General features: G+C 39.9%; 1 pseudogene; it reads left to right on the top strand.

The window, feature by feature from the left end:
- Window positions 1–13,072: 13,072 nt before the first annotated feature.
- On the top strand, window positions 13,073–18,465 carry LOC131370458 (rab-3A-interacting protein-like; annotated as a pseudogene).
- The last annotated feature ends 2,704 nt before the right edge of the window (window positions 18,466–21,169 follow it).

Below are 21,169 nucleotides of genomic sequence, written 5' to 3'. Positions count from 1 at the left end.
AGGTGAGAATCATCACACATTACCTGCTGGTTTGAAGAATGCTTTTGCTAATGGTTCATCACAGTTCATCCAATCAGCACAGATTTCCAGAAAAAAGAGTTACTCAGTAATATCTGAGGCTGAACTCAATCCAGATGTTGAGCAGTAGTTGAGAAATGATTTTGTTTGTGTATACAGATTTGTCCTCACATTAATTACACATCCTCACATCAACTGTCCAACACTCAAATGAAGAAATCTGTCTTTTAACTCTCTCGTGTTCTTTATCAGGAGTCTGGAAACAGAGTGTAGGGAATTAGCAAATGATACCCTGACACATCCAGTGACTTAGATTAGAAGACATTGTACAGAGATTCAACAATGAAGCCAAAATATCTCTGAGGTCCTCGAGTGGCTGTCTGCAATACAGTTTTTAACCACACCCATTTACTGTTAGTGAATGGACATGGGGAAGTTCAGTTGACCTTCATACATCTCCACAGTGTTTTTCTTTATGATAAATACATTTTATAGGAGTAATCTGGTCATAAATAAAGTCCATGGTTGATGAGATGATTGATAGATTCAGACCGGACAGCTGATGCTCAGGAATATTAGCAAACCATTGAGTCCACCCAAAAAAAGAAGCTCTTAGCATATGAGAAACATAAATTACTGTAAGCAAGCTGAACCATTCTTCATAGCTAAAAATAACTTTATGTTTACAACTCCATATAATCACTTCAAATGGACAGAAAAGTTATTTGAGGATCCTCTAATCTAATATGAATTTCCATGCATAGGGAGACCCATTCCAAGTGTGTGGTATGATTGAAGCCAGCTTTCTTAAAAAGACATTTGGAAACAAAATGTGAAAACATGATCATAAAAAACAAGAGAATGTTAATGTTACATCTGGATTTGGGTATTTCCTTTTTTATATCTCATCTTCTACATAATCTACATACTATTGGACTATTAATGATTCTTTTAATTGCATATAAAACTCAGTGAGCTACATGAATCTTGAATGTGTAGTAGATGTCCAACGTAAAACCATCTTTACTGCAGTATCTTCACAGGAGGACAGTGGAGTTTACACTTTAGAGGTTTGATGCTAATTTGATGTTTGATGTTCTGTCTATTGATAAAGGAATTCTCAGCACTAGAAATACTAGTATGGTAATTGACCGTTTTACTCAAGTCCAGTCTCGGAGATACTCTCTGATGATTCCACCCTCAAAGAAATAGGATAGAAAAGTCACCAAGAGCATGAAGTAGACAAGATACAAGCAGCAAGACAGGTGAGAGAATGAGAGATGAGAGAACAAGAAGAGAAGAGAGGCTGTAAAAAAAATAAATAAAGAATAATACATACAGTAGTGGAAGCATAAATGAGGAATAAAATAAGAGGTGCAAGTATAATATAGATTATTATAAAATAATAATAATAATAATAATAATAATAATAATAATAATAATAATAATAATAATAAAGGATCCATACTACACTGCTTCACACACAAGCTGTAAAAGAGATAATATTGCATGGTCTACCTGTGAGAGAGAAAATGTTACAATATTACATAAAAATGTTCTTACAAAACGTGTTATTCTTGCTTACCCCCTCTCCCTAATTAGCCCCTGATGTTTCAGGCTCAGCCCCTGATGTTTTTAATCCTAGAAACCCCCCTGCAATGGACCAAGGGGTAAGTTAAATTAGTTTTATTAATTAACAGGGCAGTAGGAGTTTTTTACTGTACTGTTAATATTTTTGTTTTTTTTGTGTATTCGGCACAATGGTAGTCAATAAGCTAAGTTTATTTAGCTTTTTTTAGACTAATATTAGATTAAAATAACTCATACTGCCCTGTTAATTAATAAAACTAATGTAACTTACCCCCTGGTCCATTGTCTTCACAGCCCCCAATCCCTGTACAATCTTCCTCAGAGCCGTTTCTCCTGCAGGTTCATTACAAGAGCCGTGTTCCAATCGGCAAGTGATTCCCCTCCAAGTGAACTGTACAGGGAGCAGGATGTACACTTTAAAGTGCACTGAGACACGGGCCGAGAAATCGACAATCCATTGCTCTTCCTGTAATAGCCCGGATGTTAAGATCTGCATATTAGCCAGAGCTACGAGCTAAAAGTGAACATGCGATACACTCACCGGGCTTTCCACAAGAAAAGTAGCCCAATATTTCATACGGATTACAGGAAGTAGTGTTTAATTCATTTTAATTCAAAACCAATTCTTTTTCAATCTCAACATCACTTATTTGTCCCAATCCAAGGCTTAGTAATGGCACAGACCAAGCTAGCGATTAGCATTAGCCGCTAGCGCTAATGATACAAAAAGGCACCGAAGCCTTAAATAATGATGATAGGCGGGGTGCTTTATATTATTATTCATTTTAATAATGGACAATAAGAATAATCAGAAAAGACAATCATCACCTCCAGCACAGTCTTTTTACACATACTACAGTTATTTGTGTTTCCATTGTGTGTTTCAGATTGTGTAATTATACATTTCTAATTCACACCTTGTATATTACAGTGTTTCTTTTTTATGTCCTTAACTTGTGTGTTAGTCTGCTTGAGGATTCACAGAGTAAGATCTTCATTGTTTGGTGAAACACACTGTTTGTGTCCATATGACAATAAACTGTTAAATCTTGAATATAACAATCTAATTATTTAGTCATTTTTATCTAGTACTTTAGTAAACCCCTGTTACAGCATGTCTTCCAGGGCCTCACAGTACTTCATAAACCTTCATAAACCATTTTATAAGTGTTTCCATGCTGTTTTTGTACATTTACTCAATTGCTGCTGTTGCTGTTTTTGCACACATTTCAAACTGCCACCAACTGCTGCTATTACAGAAGCTATTACAGCGGGGAAAATAAGTATTGAACACCTCACTATTTGTCTCAGTAAATATATTTCTAAAGGTGCTACTGACATTTTCACCAGATGTTGGTAAAACCACGTCAGTGACACACTGCCTAATTGGCTATTTCCAGAGGCAGGTAATAGGTGTGTTCTACTTGAAGCGGCGCTGCACAGACCGAGCTGGTAGAGAACGTCCAGCTCTATAAATATATATATATATATATATATATATATATATATATATATATCTATATATATATATATATATATATATATATATATATATATCCATATATATATATATATATAAATAAATAAATATTAGTGTATATACACTATATTGCCAAAAGTATTCGCGCACCTGCCTTGACTCGCATATGAACTTAAGTGACATCCCATTCCTAATCCATAGGGTTCAATATGACGTCGGTCCACCCTTTGCAGCTATAACAGCTTCAACTCTTCTGAGAAGGCTGTCCACAAGGTTTAGGAGTGTGTTTATGGGAATTTTTGACCATTCTTCCAGAAGCGCATTTGTGAGGTCACACACTGATGTTGGACAAGAAGGCCTGGCTCTCAGTCTCCGCTCTAATTCATCCCAAAGGTGTTCTATCGGGTTGAGGTCAGGACTCTGTGCAGGCCAGTCAAGTTCCTCCACACCAGACTCTGTCATCCATGTCTTTATGGACCTTGCTTTGTGCACTGGTGCACAGTCATGTTGGAAGAGGAAGGGGCCAGCTCCAAACTGTTCCCACAAAGTTGGAGAATGGAATTGTCCAAAATGTCTTGGTATGCTGAAGCTTTCAGAGTTCCTTTCACTGGAACTAAGGAGCCAACCCCAGCTCCTGAAAAACAACCCCACACCATAATCCCCCCTCCACCAAACTTTACACTTGGCACAATGCAGTCAGACAAGTACCGTTCTCCTGGCAACTGAGCTCCTGAGAGCGACCCATTCTTTCACAAATGTTTGTAAAAACAGTCTGCATGCATAGGTGCTTGATTTTATACACCTGTGGCCATGGAAGTGATTGGAACACCTGATTCTGATTATTTGGATGGGTGAGCGGATACTTTCGGCAATATAGTGTATGTATAGCAGCATGACAATATGTGCAAATAAAAGAAGCAGTAAAGGGAAATAATCTCACAAATAGAATTTGGAAAATTAAAAGGCAAAAAAAAATCTACATTTGTTTGATTTATTTAATTGTACTTAAACCTGAAATATTGTCTATTCTGTCAGTGAATGTTTCTTCAGTATGTCTCCATCTAGCTAGGTTGCCAGATCTGTGTTAGAGAAGCAGCTCAATAGTCTGTATTAAAAACCATGCAGTTTTCCTTAAAAGTTCTTTCACTAAGGTCCTAAAATGATTTAATATTATTCCACATTTTGTCATAAATAGAGACTAGGATTAAACCCATTGACTCAAATCCATTCATACACAGAGCTGAAGTTGAGAACATGATCAATAGGGTGTGTGTAAGTAACTATCTTTCTGTAAGCACCAATGGATGAAGTGATATAGAGAACTTCAATTACATGTTGAGCGACTGAACTGAAAATACTAGTTACTGTAAATAAAAGAAAAGACAGTTAAGATGTGCGATCTTATCAAGTGTTTAACTTTTTATGTTTAAGTGTTTAACATGAGTTCAAGAAATAAAATAAATGTCTGTTTTTAGTGGAGCTCAGTTATCAGCTAAAAACTTTGGGCCAATACACAAAAATGTCTGGTCTCTGCAAGTGTCCAGAACTGAGTAAAATTATGTAGCTTAGCGCAACTCCACCGTCGTCTCTGCATTGACAACTCCTTTTTCTCACCATGTGTAAAAACTCCCACAAATCCTTTTCCTGCCCTTCACACCTCAACTGGTTACAATTTCCTGACAGGAAGTATAGTGTTAACAGGAATATATTTTAAACAAAGTCACTTTTCACAAATATTATATACAGACACAAATCTAAAAGAAAGTGTGTATGAACCAAATCATTTATAAATAATAACCAAGCATATTTTATCAGTGCCCTACACGTCTGAGAGGATATCACAGTGCATGGTTACTTCTGTATGTTTTAATATACACATATGATTAAAATAATGTACATGAACATTGTACAGACTCTAATTCACAACAAAAGAGATCCTGCTGCTCTGACTTCATCTCTGAGATCAAACCCCTCACACCTGAGAGACCTGGATCTGTCCTGGAATAAACTATCAGACTCAGGAGTGAAGAGTCTCTCTGCTGTACTGGAGAATGCCCATTGTAAACTGGAGAGACTGAGGTAAGACCATATTTTTGAGAGTAATGTGACTTGTTTCAGTCTCACTATTAGAGAATGTTTCTACTAAGGAGCAGAACATTTAGGTTGAATTGATTACTCATAAAATGTGGTGTGACTGAGGTGTTGATTACAGATGGGAAGGTTGTGAGTTTGAATCCCAGGCTGGACCCTGCCCTTAACCAATTGCTCAGTTGTATAAAAAATGAGATAAAATTTAAGTGGCTCTGGATAAGGGAGTCTGCTAAATGTCGTAAATGTAAATGGTGTTATGATGTACAGTAAAGCTCCTCATCTCTACTGTGTCCCATAACGTTCCCCTGTCACTCATGCTACACGTGTGTTGTGGAAATAATGATGTGGTCATGGACTAAAACACACGTGGGTTACATCACTTCCTGAACAGGGGCAGACCTGAGTAGCGTTCACATTCACGTGAATCTCAACACAATTCCAGTAGAGCCGAACTCACAGCACCTCGTACAGGTAGTCTCAGGTTCAGTACTGTGCTGTGGAACCCCTATAAAATTAGGGATACTAAGTCAGAGGTAGTAGTATATAATTTCCTATAGAGGGCGCTCTACTCCTCCTAGTAGAGTGGAGCATAGAGTAAGCAAGAATCCCAATTTCCTGTCGAGGATTCTTCTAGAAACGTGCATGCAGATGAGCTCCTGAGTTCTATATTAAAATAGTGCAAAATTAGCTTTAAATCCTGAGTTTCATCATTTAATTTAATTACTAAGTTGTTTACTACTTAGATTCCACTTGACCATGGAATGAAGCACTGTTGGTCAACTTTGGTTAATGTCCGGTGAGTGATTTTGCTAGTTGTGTTGTGGCTAGCTAATTAGATGGGATAGAGTAGTGGAGTATGCTTGTTTAAAAAGACATTTTCCTTACAAAACCAATCGGAGTATCCGACAATTCAATGTTTTAAACCAACTTTGGTACATAGGATCATAGTTATGAGAAGAATCAATGGCGTTTACGACAATGTTCACACTTTAACTTTCAAGCACGCCATGTTTTAATGTTAGAGGAACCTGCTGGTTCAAGACAAATAGCGATTGTAAAGGGGTTCTAATGCAGATGCAGTACAAGTGGATTTATTTTCAGTTCTACATGCTATTTTGTAGAGGTTCAAAGGGAAGAATGCAATTTCAGTTCATGTTAATGTGAACCATTAAAAAGAGATGTTTTAGAGAAGAACGAATGTAAAACACTGTTAGTACCGTCGTCTCCTTTGTTTGACGTCAGATTGTGCGCCGCTATCTCGCTATCTGTTTACATGAAACAAGTCTGTGCAATGGCGGACGGAGCCAAAATGTTGTCTTTGAGTGAGCTGCTTCACCCACACATTGAAGGAAAGACAACTGTAATGAGATCACCTGTCAGCGTTGTCAGAAAGTTGCCTGCACACTGTACTATTTAGCTGACGAGGGGAGATTGTGGAAGACGGCAAACGCCTTTGGATTGTCAGGACAGGTGGTGTCAAAAATAGTAAGGCAAGTGTGTGAAGCTATTACAGTCCATTTGGACCCTGTGTATATACAATTACCTGTCATGTATAAAGAATATCGGAGCTGCCTAACAGTTAACACAACACATTCAACACCTCAAGAACAGGTGGATTTCAGCAACAGTCTTTAAACACAAAGTTTTACATAGTTGTGACTCTAAAGAATAATAATAAAAAAATAAAATAAAATAAAAATAAATAAAATATAAAAATGCAGCTCAAACAACAGCCTTCTAATGTTTTTGGCATGAATTTCAAATGTCATCCTGAAAAAGGGCTTGTGTGAACGAAAACTGCCCATATCTCTGCACAGGTGAGGTAGAGCCAAGTGTGTGTGGTGATACACTTATGGTAGTGTTGGGTGTAAATGTGGCGGGTGTAGTGTTGGGTGGAAATGAGGTGGGTGTAGTGTCGGGTGGAAACGTGGTGGGTGTGGTGTGGGGTGGAAATGTGGCGGGTGTAGTGTCGGGTGGAAACGTGGTGGGTGTGGTGTTGGGTGGAAACGTGGCGGGTGTAGTGTCGGGTGGAAACGTGGCGGGTGTAGTGTCGGGTGGAAATGTGGCGGGTGTAGTGTCGGGTGGAAATGAGGCGGGTGTAGTGTCGGGTGGAAACGTGGTGGGTGTGGTGTTGGGTGGAAATGTGGCGGGTGTAGTGTCGGGTGGAAACGTGGCGGGTGTAGAGTCGGGTGGAAATGTGGCAGGTGTAGTGTCGGGTGGAAACGTGGCGGGTGTGGTGTTGGGTGGAAATGTGGCGGGTGTAGTGTCAGGTGGAAACGTGGCGGGTGTAGTGTCAGGTGGAAACGTGGCGGGTGTAGTGTCAGGTGGAAACGTGGCGGGTGTGGTGTTGGGTGGAAATGTGGCGGGTGTAGTGTCAGGTGGAAACGTGGCGGGTGTAGTGTCAGGTGGAAACGTGGCGGGTGTGGTGTCAGGTGGAAACGTGGCGGGTGTGGTGTCGGGTGGAAACGTGGCGGGTGTAGTGTCGGGTGGAAACGTGGCGGGTGTAGTGTTGGGTGGAAATGTGGTGGGTGTAGTGCTGAGTGGTGGTGCAGATGCATAGATGTGTCCATAAGGGCCCCTGGTTTGGTATGGTGGCATGTTGAATGGTTGTGGTAGAGGATGCATTATAACTTGTCTCAGCAGTGAAAATCCATCTGGAATTGAGCTGCTCAGACTCTCAAGACTAGTAGATAATTTCCTGACATTTTCAGAAGCATGCCTCTCCGATGTCTCCATCATGTCCAAAATTCTCTTTTTCATCTGGCTTCACGGTTGAGATTATATCACATATATATAAAGATCAGACAGAGAAAGAGTCTCTGTAATTCCAAGATATTTAAAGCCTGAACAATTAAGTTTGAAGGGCAAGTTTAGATGCTGAAGTCACAAAGCACTATTATTGACTGGGTAATATTGACTCTTATGCAAATTTAGTTTATATCCTGAGAAAGAACTGAAATCATCCAAAATAGTTAAAATAACAGGAATAGAGGCTGCAGGATCAGTCACATATAACAAGTCATCAGCATATAGGGATAATTTGTGCTCCACCCCATTGCGAATAATACCTTTAAAAGCAAAAGAAGATCTAAGCGTAATGGAAAATTCACCAAGGATTTATTTCTGAATTTATTGACTCATTTTGACGGAACTATTGTAATCCGGTCATTAATGCTGGCGTCAAGCGCGTATTCAGTGTTTCGAACTGGTCAGGACTTGGTCAGTGGCGTTGTTATTTGTGGACAAGCTCCGTCTCGCCTTCCGGGTTGTTTTAGCCGAGTTGAGTGACAGTTGAATTGTCCAATCAGCAGAGGGATTGCGTAAAGCAACCCGCCTATCATCATTATTTAAGGCTTCGGTGCCTTTTTGTATCATTAGCGCTAGCGGCTAATGCTAATCGCTAGCTCGGTCTGTGCCATTACTAAGGCTTGGATTGGGACAAATAAGTGATGTTGACATTGAAAAAGAATTGGTTTTTAATTAAAATGAATTAACCACGACTTCTTGTAATCCGTATGAAATATTGGGCTACTTTTCTTGTGGAAAGCCCGGTGAGTGTATCGCATGTTCACTTTTAGCTCGTAGCTGTGGCTAATATGCTAAGATGAAATGACACCACACTTAATGTTGTTGTCTAGATACTTTTCATAAAAACAGCCGGGAGTTTGTGAGAATGATGTCTAATGTTTACATGCTTCGGTGTCTTTTTGTATCATTGCAAATGAATTAATGACATAGTTTATGCGCTAATCGCGTTAGCGCTAGAGGCTAATGCTATCCGCTAGCTTGGTCTGTGCTATTACTAAGCCTTGGATTGTCACAAGCAAGTGATGTTGAGATTGAAAAAGAATTGGTTTTTGATATAAATCCTGTTATTTCCTGGTTTAAAGCCTATTTTGGTTAACAAGACACAATTCTAGTATAAAACATGTAGAAATTCAGAGTAATGTTCTAGTTAAAGATGTTGAAAAGCTAAAAAGGTTCAAAGTGGATGTTAAATCATTCATTTCAACAACTTGAATATGGTTATGGTAAGAGTTCATGTTACCTGATTCATGTTTCTATGTTAAAAACCCCATTGTACTTTGTTTTATCTCATAATGTGTGTTACTGCTAAAACATGATCATTAATCACAACCTTAAAAGCTGACTAAACTAAAACAGTGATAAAATATCAGTTAAAAATGTAAAGCAGCTAAGACAAAATATTCCTCCTTTCAGAATAAAAGCTTACCTTACCCAATAACTTGTGGGAAGAATGGACTGTACCTTTACATTATAATGATGATGATGATTACAGAATAGAAGCTGTATTTTCTGATTACCTTCATTAAATGAAGTTAAATTAAGTTGAGTTTCTTACGCTGTCTTAGGAAGTTGTGTTCTTTATGAAAGTTGTCCACCAGATAAACAATAATGAGTTATTTATTTTTTTATCCAACAAACTGGGCTGGATCGGAGACATGCTAAGATTTAGAGATTTGACATGACTTCAGATTTCTGAGATAAATAACATGTTCATGGTCTATTGGATCGTATTTTAAGGGTTGTCGAGACATTATTGAAGAATATTCCCTGAAGCCTCAGCAGTCACAGCAGTAAATGAGTGAAAAACTGTCAGTGAGATTGTAATGGATAAAGAGAAGTTAATGCTAAAATCCCTGCAACAGCTGGACCTTCATTCTTTATCTAACTCGGACATTTACCACTTAATCCTATAAACAGAAGGAAGTTTTCACTTGTTGTCTTCAGGAAAATATTGCTATTACTAAAATACTACTATTCCTTAAAGTTAATGTTTTTGAATGTTTATTTCATTTTAATGATCTAACATTTATTAGATGATTTAAATCTAATAGATTATTATATTATTAGATTTGAACACAGTTTGTTTGTAAATAAATAAACATACACATGTTTCTTTTTCAAATTTTAATTAAATGAACAATCTTATATAATTATACAATACAAAATATAATATACAATCAACAAACAATGTATAATAATTATAGGATATATGATAGGGTTGGTGTTTCTTATTTTTTTAAAGTAATTTTACCCTTTTTGCAGTTTTTGTTGATCAAAGTGACCAAAGTGAGGTTTGGAGCCATTCTTCTGGCTGGTATGGCTTGGCCAAGGCCCTTAATGGGAGCCGTATTTAAGGCTGAGACGGTTTGCACAGGGTCCTCAGTGGGAGCCGTATTTGTGGCTGGGACGGCTTGCACAGGGTCCTCAGTGGGAGCTGTATTTGTGGCTGGGACGGCTTGCACAGGGTCCTCAGTGGGAGTCACATTTGTGGCTGGGACAGCTTGCACAGGGTCCTCAGTGGGAGCTGTATTTGTGGCTGGGACGGCTTGCACAGGGTCCTCAGTGGGAGTCACATTTGTGGCTGGGACAGCTTGCACAGGGTCCTCAGTGGGAGCCGTATTTGTGGCTGGGACAGCTTGCACAGGGTCCTCAGTGGGAGCCGTATTTATGGCTGGGACGGCTGGCACAGGGTCCTCAGTGGGAGCCGTATTTGTGGCTGGGACGGCTGGCACAGGGTCCTCAGTGGGTGCCGTATTCAAGGCTGGGACGGCTTGGATGGGGTCCTCAGTGGGAGCCATATTTATCGCCTGGACGGCTTGCACAGGGTCCTCAGTGGGAGCCATATTTATCGCCTGGACGGCTTGCACAGGGTCCTCAGTGGGAGCTGTATTTGTGGCTGGGACAGCTTGGACAGGGTCCTCAGTGGGAGCTGTATTTGTGGCTGGGACGGCTTGCACAGGGTCCTCAGTGGGAGCCGTATTTGTGGCTGGGACGGCTTGCACAGGGTCCTCAGTGGGAGTCACATTTGTGGCTGGGACGGCTTGCACAGGGTCCTCAGTGGGAGTCACATTTATGGCTGGGACGGCTTGTACAGGGTCCTCAGTGGGAGCCGTATTTGTGGCTGGGACGGCTTGCACAGGGTCCTCAGTGGGAGCCGTATTTGTGGCTGGGACGGCTTGCACAGGGTCCTCAGTGGGAGCCGTATTTGTGGCTGGGACGGCTTGCACAGGGTCCTCAGTGGGAGTTGTATTTGTGGCTGGGACGGCTGGCACAGGGTCCTCAGTGGGAGCCGTATTTGTGGCTGGGACAGCTTGTACAGGGTCCTCAGTGGGAGCTGTATTTGTGGCTGCGACGGCTGGCACAGGGTCCTCAGTGGGTGCCGTATTCAAGGCTGGGACGGCTGGCACAGGGTCCTCAGTGGGAGCTGTATTTGTGGCTGGGACGGCTTGGACAGGGTCCTCAGTGGGAGCTGTATTTGTGGCTGGGACGGCTTGGACAGGGTCCTCAGTGGGAGCTGTATTTATGGCTGGGACGGCTTGGACAGGGTCCTCGGTGGGAGCCGTCTCAACAGCTATGGTGCTCTTCAGGTTGGGAGGCAGCACAGGTTTCCTCAGTGCTGTGGTGGGCTTGGTGAGCTCAAGCCCAAACAGTTCCTGAGCCTTCTGATGTTCAAGGCGAGCCTGGCGTTCCTGTTTTCTGAGAGCCTCTCCCACAAGGATCTGCTTCCCGCCCCAGATCCTGCCGTTCATGGCGTTCTTGGCCATCGCGGCTTCCTGGGATGATGTGAAACTCACGAAGCCGAAGCCTTTGGATCGCCCGTTCTCAGTTATCACCTGAAGGAGGCAGGATCATGAGGAACAATGAGCACAGAGGAAGCTTTCCACTCTCTAGAGTCAGTAAGGGGCAGTAGATACAGATTATTAGGAATAAAATGGAGAGATTATTAGTTGTAAGTTACCTTGGCACTGGTGACCCTCCCGAATTGTCCGAACACCATGCGCAGACACTCATCATCAATAGTGCTGTTGAGGTTCTTGATGAAGAGGTTGCTGGCATGGTGTTGGGAGCTGGGGCGATCCTCAGCCTTGATGGTGCTGTAACAGAACAGAGATGCTGCTCTTTATCTAAACCTGCTCTTAGATGTTATGTCTTTTTCCAGCAAAATTACAGCCTGATGTTGACTGAAATACTCTCATAAGACCAAACACAACCTCTGTTTCAACAATTACAGGAGTTTGATTAATTTCAAATGCAATTAGTTTAAGCACAATGTCAAATCATACTAATTTACACGTGACTTACACTTCGCGGTCGTTCAGCATCATCCCATTGCGCCGCTCGATGGCTGCCGCCGCTGACTGTATGGTCCTCTTAGCCGCTGGCTCCCTGTCAGACCACATGACGTGCATGGGTCTGTCCAGAAGAGGTTCAAAGTTGAACATTTCCAGCGCTCGCTCAGCTGAGGGAACCAAAAGAAGTTTGAAGAAGTTAGAAGTGTTAATTTTAATTTGGAAATTCAGTATAATAGGTGTATATTTATAATAGGTACATACACAGTCAATTTCAGAATTATTGGCACCCTTAGTAAACATTAGTAAGAAAAATGTATTGAAGCCTTAACTGAAGTACTTATTCTGAGACACACAAATAGCTGTAATAGAAATATCTTTTCACATCTTTTTGTACTGTTTAAATACACCAAACCTGACTAAGTTCATGTAATAAAGCATTTACAGACTATGTAAACTACACATGTAGTCTTAAGTCAACTGTACACCATGGAGAGATCAGTGTTTTTCTGTCTGGTTTGTATTACCTTGGTGTCGATGCCGGAAGTTGACGTAGGCATAGCCGAGCGAGGCGCCGGTCTTCCTGTCCCTGCAAATATGGACAGATTCAACATGTCCTGCAGGGCTGAACCTTTCAGAAATCGTCCACTCTGCCACTCCAGGGTGAAGATTCCGGACAAATAATGCAGCCATTGTTGGATTAACGATGTTCAAATGCTGCTAAAGCTGTGTTAAACACTTCTTAAACGCTGCTAGTGACTGCAAATACACTGCTAATCGCTGCTAAAGGTGTAAAATGGCTGCTGATCGCTGTTCACTGTGTTGCTCTGTCACTAGCTATCGATGGTCTGATGAGATTTCTGTACTGCGTGTGTAGAAGTTACATCACAGAATTTAGAATTCTGTGTTCACCTGGTTACAGAATTTAGAATTCTGTGACCACCAGCTTTAAACCCCGCCCCCTGAACCCCACCCCCCACCCCCCCAAACTCACTGCTGCACCTGGCCAGGTTAAAAAAAAAAAAACTATAAGCTGTAAAAAAACTATAACCTTATATGCTGCACTATAAGGTGAAAATCCCACAGCAATGCATATGTTTAAGCATTTAATTGTAAATTATTGTATTATTATGTTATAATAATATACAGTAGAATATACAGTTTTTTTCAAAATGGCAAAATGACAAAAATGGCTCCTTCAACATGTTCCTAATAAAGTGGACAGTGTGTGTATGTTTGTTTTTAAGGTGGACCCTAAAAAGCTTTAACATTTCTGCATTGACGTATTACTTCAAAGCACTTTTATATCCCCGAAATGTAAGTTGTAGCTACTGAATCAGCTGCAGTGGTCAGTCCTGCTGATTATTAATGTGTGTGAACTCTGTGGTGTTTGTTTCCACAGCATGCCTGGACTGGACGGCTCAGCCTCACAGGAGGTGGGACTAGGTGACGGAAGCGCCGCATTGGCTGATGATGGCGAGGACCCCTTGGGCTTGAGCACTGACAGCCTATCACGACTCAGAAGCCCTTCTGTGATGGAAGTCAGAGAAAAGGGATATGAGAGGCTGAGGGAGGAGCTGACCAAAGCCCAGCGGGTGAGGGATTAGTGAAATCCACTTCATTATCCCTGTAACAGTAAACATCCTCACTCTGGTTTATATCCATAAGCTCACACTACAGTCTAAAACACTTACACTACAGTCCAAGCCTTATTTTAGCTTAGTAATTATATACAAGGATATTTTGTGACCTAAAACATCAGTAAGCATTAATATGCTAGAAAACAGCAGCAGTTCGGCCCTGAGCTCAGGTTAATTTGACATTTCACTTTAATTAGATGCATTATTGTTGGTGAGTAAACTCTTAACATCAACGTACAATTCATGGCTGTTTAGTGTTTTGTAGATAAAAACTGTTTTCCCTGTTTGTCTGTGTAAGCACTAGTGTCAAGCGTCTGTTTACATTAATGAGGAAATAGGAAATGTGTGTGGTAAAGACTCTGAAGAAGAGCTTGTTGAGTAAAATCAGAACGTTGGTCCATAATCCTTTATTCGTCCCACAGCGGACATTTGCATTGTTACAGCAGCATAGGGAAAGCAGCTAAAGATAAAAAGATCATGATATAGAAGTATAAAAATATAACTAGACAATACTTATAGGATTTTAAGTGTCACTGCACTATTCCCATATGAGATGGGGAGATTCCCAAAGATTGATTGTCCAGATTGTAGTGCTGTCTGCTGAGAGCAGTGCTGGATGGTCAGTCTCACAGCAGCATGAGGAAGGACCTGAGGTTCTGCTCCCTCACACACTTGGGGTGAAGCGTATTGTTCCACGGTTCTGCCAGAAGCCGACGGAACAAATTACAGCCTTGCTTTGCTAACACCATACTGTAAATGCAAGTAGACAGTAATCCTGCATAATCATATCAGTCCTGTATGTGACTTGTCATGTCTAGTAAAGTAGTTCATCATGGACTCCATTATGCCATGTATCTCACACATCCTCAACAATACTTACACTCAGGCAGTTTGGTGTTCCTGGGATCTGAAGTCATCCTCCAATCAGTAGCCCAACATCTTAACCACTGAGCTACCACTTCCCCTCAATTTTATCTTCATTTTTTTATAGTAACTAGTAAATGAACTGATTAGATCATGGACAAGGTCACAGCAAGGTCAAATATATAAATCATTTTTCTTCTATAGCTTTCTTTCTGTCTGCTATACAAAGATGTTTCTTATATCTTAATGTCCAGGAACTCATCGTTCCACCAGTGTGTCCATCTGTGTGTCTGTCTGGAATTCTAGCTGGCTCCATGAGTGTTTTGTGGAGCAGGTGAATGTCTAGCTGGATGAGTGGAGACTGTATGCTGTGGGAAAGCACTGAGTCACTGGAGTGAATGTAGAACTAAAATGATCTTACAGCATGTCAATACATCATTAACATTCACATCTCACTAATCAACCTGATCTCATGTCATTTCATGCAGTTTGTATACATTCATCTGCTCTGCCTCCAGACTGGAGAAAGTGTCTTTTCTAGTGAACATCTGGTCCAGGAGTGTTTGTTCAGATGACACTCGTTTGTGACACAGCCATGACTCTTTATTTTTGTTTCCTGGTCACCAAAAAGAAAAGTAAAATCCATTTTTCCCTCCTGCTTTTTTTGTTCATTCATTCATTATTATTTTCCATTTTCTTTTTTGTCTTCATTTCATTGTTTGGTGTCCGAAGGAGTTTCAGTTAAAAGACGAGGAGTGTGAGAGACTTTCTAAAGTCAGGGACCAGCTGGGGCAGGAGCTGGAGGAACTCACTGCTAGCCTGTTTGAGGTTTTTCATTCGTTTGGTTTATTCTCCTTCCTGGTCCAATAAAATAAAAGGTGTGTGTTTTTTACTATGTTTTAGTGGCTATTTCTGCCAAGATACATAGCTTCTCAGCAGCTACACAGCACATCTCCAGCTTTGTATAATTCATGTCCAGCATGCAAGGATGTAAATAAATGATAAAAGTTTCACTTAATCAGTATTTCTCTTTATGATCATAATGTGCTGATGATCTGCTTGTGAAGCTTTTGTCTTTCTCTATTCATGTATTCCTTTGTCATGGTTTTTAGCTTCATGTCCCTTCCTACTCCATTTCTATGTCTGTTTCTCATCACTTGTTTCCTACCTCTCCTGTGTTTACTACCTCTGTGTGTGTGTGTGTGTGTGTGTGTGTGTGTGTGTGTGTGAGTGTGTGAGAGAGAGGCCAACACAGAGAAGCAGCTGAAGGAAGCACTGGGGAAGGTGAGACACAGTGGCTAAGCTGAGAAACTTTATTCATCTCATCAAAAAAGTTGTCTGATTAAATCTAATTTAAATCTGTTTATCAATCAGTTAATTAATTAATGACCAGATAATGCATACTTATGTTTAATATTTCTGTAGTCTATTCTGTTGTCTAACCTTCAGATTCACTACAATATATAATTTATTTACTATTTATTATAAATTATTTATTTATTATTTATTTACCTCTCCTCCTCTGCATTTCTCTACAGATGGATGTCCTCCAGGCCGAGGTGTCTGCACTGAAGACTCTCGTTCTGTCCACGTCTCCTACATCACCGTGTAAGGAGCTGCCGTCAGGCTCCAAGGTTCCATTTAAGAAAGGTCACGTGTGCAATAAGAGCACCAGTAGCGCTATGCTGGGCAGCCAGCAGGAGCTCAGCGTTCCCCTGCCCATCGTACGTGACTGCAAGGAGGCAAGAATCCTGTACAATTTCTATCCACTCTACACTCATCATACCCTGTGTGACTGCAGGTTTGTGGTCACATGACCATCATCTTCACATGTCCCAGTCCACATTTATTCCCTCTGTGTTAAGCTCCACTCTTCTGCGAAGACTTTCCACTAGAAAAAATAGTAGGAGTGGAATAGTTTTATATAAAAATATTAATTGTGTGTGTGTGTTTGCATGTGCAGGTGGATTCCATTCTGTTCAGTGAGTTTAAGGTGTGGAAGGAGGAACCCACACTGGAGAGGAGTTGCTGTTTCTTGGAATGAATCTACAGAGAGGACATTTACCCGTGTCTCACATTCTGCATGAATGAGGTGTGTGTGTGTGTGTGTGCACCTTTATCATACTGTCAGTATTAAACACATGATTTTCATTCTTATGTATTAAAGCCAAAGACAAAACATTAGTTTAATTACTAATAAATGACTGTGTGTGTATCACCCTGACAAATGATCTAACTCTAAGTGTGTATAACTACAAACACTGTCTCACAGAGACACGGAGTCATTTATTGAACTGCCTTTTAACCTGAGGTTAAACACACACACACACACACACACACACACACACACACACACACACACACCAGCCATAACATTATAACCACTGACGGGAGAAGTGAATTTTCTGAATCTCTGTGAGGAACAAAGGGGAATGACGTGTGTGTAAATGTCAGTTCAGGGGGCTTTAATCCATCAGAGCATGTGGGTGTGTTAATTACAGGAACAAAATAAAACCCTCACTAAAGTCTGTTTTTTATTTCATTTGATATTTCTTCCACATTCACAGTGATTGATGATTCTGTAACGAAGCAGAAGGATAGTGTGTTTTTATAAAAGATGGGTCCAGATTGGATATAGTGTTTTATATACAGCTTTCCCTCTCACACACTCCACCATGTCTGTACCTCCTTCACCCTAAACTTCTGTTTGATCAAATGTTCAGCTCTGCTGCTTCTGTTTGTCAGCGTTTTCCATCTCTTCTGTTTCTTTATTCCTTTCTTTCTGTTTTGCCCTCCCTAGTGGCAGGAAGTCATGGAAGTGTACATTCTCTCTCTCTCTCTCTATTATTATTATTATTATTATTATAATTATTATTATTATTAATCATTTGTTTTTGGAATTTAAAAAGAAGAAATAAAGAAAATGATTAAATTATATCTCTTGAAAGGTCCTGGAATTTCATTCTAAAGTATCTGAAATGTTTTCTTCCTTCAATGAAGTTGTGATTTGGATAAAATGAATCTGTATTTTCTTTTCTGATTGATCCTGTAAAGTAAATGATCAGATTACAGAAGCCAAAGAAAAGCTCAGAAAACACAATAAAAAGGATGGAAAGAAAAACAATATATGAATCAGCACATCAGTGTAACGCTCTGGACAAGCAGAGATCTGGTTCAAATTGAAAAGGAAGATGATTAAAGAAGACAGAATAGTCTGATTTTTCTCTTTCCTGCCTGTAAAGTTAAATTCAGTGTTTTTATTGTAATTCTATTTTTAATATTCTTACGACATGGACAGTGGATAAAGCACTTCACTGCATGTTGTAGTGTGTATGGCCGTGTCTGTGTCCAGTAGAACTGAACTGGAATTCTGATTAGACTGATGATGAGGGAGAAACTGTAGGAAGTGACAGTGTACAGAATGGTGTACGGTGTTCATGTAGACTTTAGTGACTACAACCAAGTTACCTCTTCCTCCTCTCCTTTCTACTCCTAGATCACCTCCGTCTGCAACTTCTTCACCTACATTCACTACATCCACCAAGGACTGGTCAAGCAGCAGGATGGTGAGCTAAACTGACCACACACACACAAGCAGCATTAATCTTTAACTTTAGACTGTTAAAACATGTGATGTGTGCTTCATTAATAAATGTGTGATTGTTCTCAGTTTGCTGTGGTATAAGCAGAATCACACACTCCAGACTGTTCTCCACTTTAAGATGATAAAGGCACTATGATGATAACAGTACTATTGATGATAATTATCTCCATTATCTGAGCTGATGAACTGAGACGCCTGAGACTCCTTATATAAATGTTAAATAAACAATAAAAACATGACATTTCTCTTGGTTAAACAGCACATTTTTAATATCAGTTTATTATTATGCAAAAATGACGCCTTTCGTCCAATCAGATTTGAGAATTCTACAGCACCGTGCTACATGATTGGAAACACACATACAGCACATTCAGATCATTTAGAGCTTCTAAAGTTAACTAATGGATTTCTTCAGTGATTATTTTCTGTTATATTTAGAGTAATGTGTGGTGTTATAGTGTTCTTCATAAATCAGTAAACATCAGATCAATGTCTGTCTTTTATTTTTATTTTAGCTGAACAGATGTTCTGAGAGGTCATGCAGCTGTGTAAGGAGATGTCCTGTGCTAAACTGGACTACTACAGAGATGAACTGTGAACACTGAGCAAGGAGACCGTGTGTGAAAGAAACATGCTCAGTGCAGGAGAGGGGGGTTCTGCAGTTCACCAAGACACATCACAGGGACCAGGTCTTTCCTCACACCTCAACACTCCAGCACTGTGTGTGTGTGTGTGTGTGTGTGTGTACTGAGATGAAATCACTGAAAAGGGAAGAAAAAGGTGTTGGTCTACTGATCAGAAGGTTGTGAGTTTGAATTCCAGCTCCACCAAGCTGCCACTGCTGGGCCCCTGAGCAAGGCCCTCAACCCTCAATTACTCAGCTGTATAAAATGAGATAAAATGTAAGTCACTGTGGATAAGGACGTCTGCCAAATGCCAGAAACGTAAATGTAAATGTCTGATAGCTGCCTCTTGTCTCCTCAGTTCTGGTCAAACCCATTAAAGTGTCACACTTATTCATAACACATGTCACTAAGACCTATTATAAACATATTCTGTCTAATTTAACTCGTACACCTGAATGAAATAAAACCTCATAAACCTTCTGATACTAATTATACTATTTTCCTTCCACCATCATCGTCCTGACTCCTGTCCCTGAGGCTGACCAGTGTGTCTGTACACCAGGGGATAGTGGATAGTAAAACTCCTTTATCTTCTACATATCTGTCTATTGGGTTTTTTAATAAATGTTGGACTTTTTTAAATGTTCTACTGCAGTTGTTGTGTCTGTTATCCAGTGTGACAGTGCTGTTAAAGATTCATTTCATTTTGTCCAACTTACAAATCGACTTTGTATTTTTGAAGGAAAAAAAGATAATCTCAGGTTCATTGTGAGAGAAGTTCACACTCTGTAGCCACTGCTGAATATGGTTCCTGTATTTATGTCTGGTGTAAATGGAGTACACAGATATATATTTTTCACAGACCAGTAGTGTCTCAGGTGCCTGATGCCACTGATTTATAATTCAGTAATTCAGCAGAAATTTGTTGCCAAATCAGTTCACCGTCAGTCCACTTTGTGTTCGGAAGTCAGGGAATTCAAGTGAAGTTTCCTTTCCCTTTGGGCTCAAGACACTTCAGTTCATTTTTTAAGAAACTCTGAGTTTTAGCTGTGCTCCAGTGTGTCCAAGAACATTTGATAAAAATGTCAATAAACTATCACAGCTTCACACTCCTCTCCAGATGTGTATGAATCCACCTGGAGGAAGACACACACACACACTTTACTATCCTTGTAAGGACCTTCCATAGGACTAACCCTGAGTTCATATGTCAAGCATTCATTTGTCTTTGGTTTGGAAAATGTTATCCAGTGTTATTTAATGCAGCAGAATGTGTTTAGAAGACAGATATCTAATCTAATAATAAAACAGACATACAACATGCACAGTTTATTAACAATATAGTAGTTGATTAAACTAAACTAAAGTTGTTCATGTTCATTTCAGCTAAAGTCATAAATCTGTCTCATTAAAAACTCAACACTACTTAAAAAGGCTATTAAAAGGACATTATAATGGAAAAAAATGGAAATGCTGCTTATGTGTTTATTACTATTGTGTAATAACAATAAAAAACGGTGTGTAATTGTGACAAAAATGACTTGTTTATTTATATAAGAAAGGAGTTAAACAAATGAAGAAAATAAACAAATGAATAAAAATCAGTGAAGAGATTTTTTGGGATACAAAGAGGTGTACCCTGTGGAGGTGTCCAAGTAGATCATTTTGGTACTAGATTTGGGTCACAGGGTCACATGACCTAGAAGCTACTAAAGAAATAGTTTTTTTATTAAAAAATTAATTTATAATAGCAAATTAATTCACATGATACATAATTAATACTATCAATTAATTCAATTTTTATTTATAAATAAACAAATGCTGTTTGCAATGCCGCATGCCATATGTATATTTAAGAAGAAATTAGAATAACTGGGGAACGTAGTCAGTGAAGTAACAAGTCCCACATTTCAGTCGTACAGAAATTTGTCGACGGTCCCTAAACTAGCGCTTCCGAATGTCCGTCTAATGTCCGAATATCAAACTCACTTCACCGCGGTTCTGATTATGTCGAGATCACGAGAAAACAAAAGCAAAAATAATAATATCACATGGCCTCTCTGGGCTTCCGTAGCATGGTGTGTAAAAGTCACCAACATCCTGCTGATTCAATAAACAATGAGTTCCAAATCCTGTCCAGAAGAGTGGAAGCTGTTAGC

Source organism: Hemibagrus wyckioides, linkage group LG19, assembly GCF_019097595.1.
Source record: "Hemibagrus wyckioides isolate EC202008001 linkage group LG19, SWU_Hwy_1.0, whole genome shotgun sequence".
Classification (NCBI taxonomy): Eukaryota; Metazoa; Chordata; class Actinopteri; order Siluriformes; family Bagridae; genus Hemibagrus; species Hemibagrus wyckioides.
This window is presented reverse-complemented; position numbering and strand designations above follow the sequence as displayed.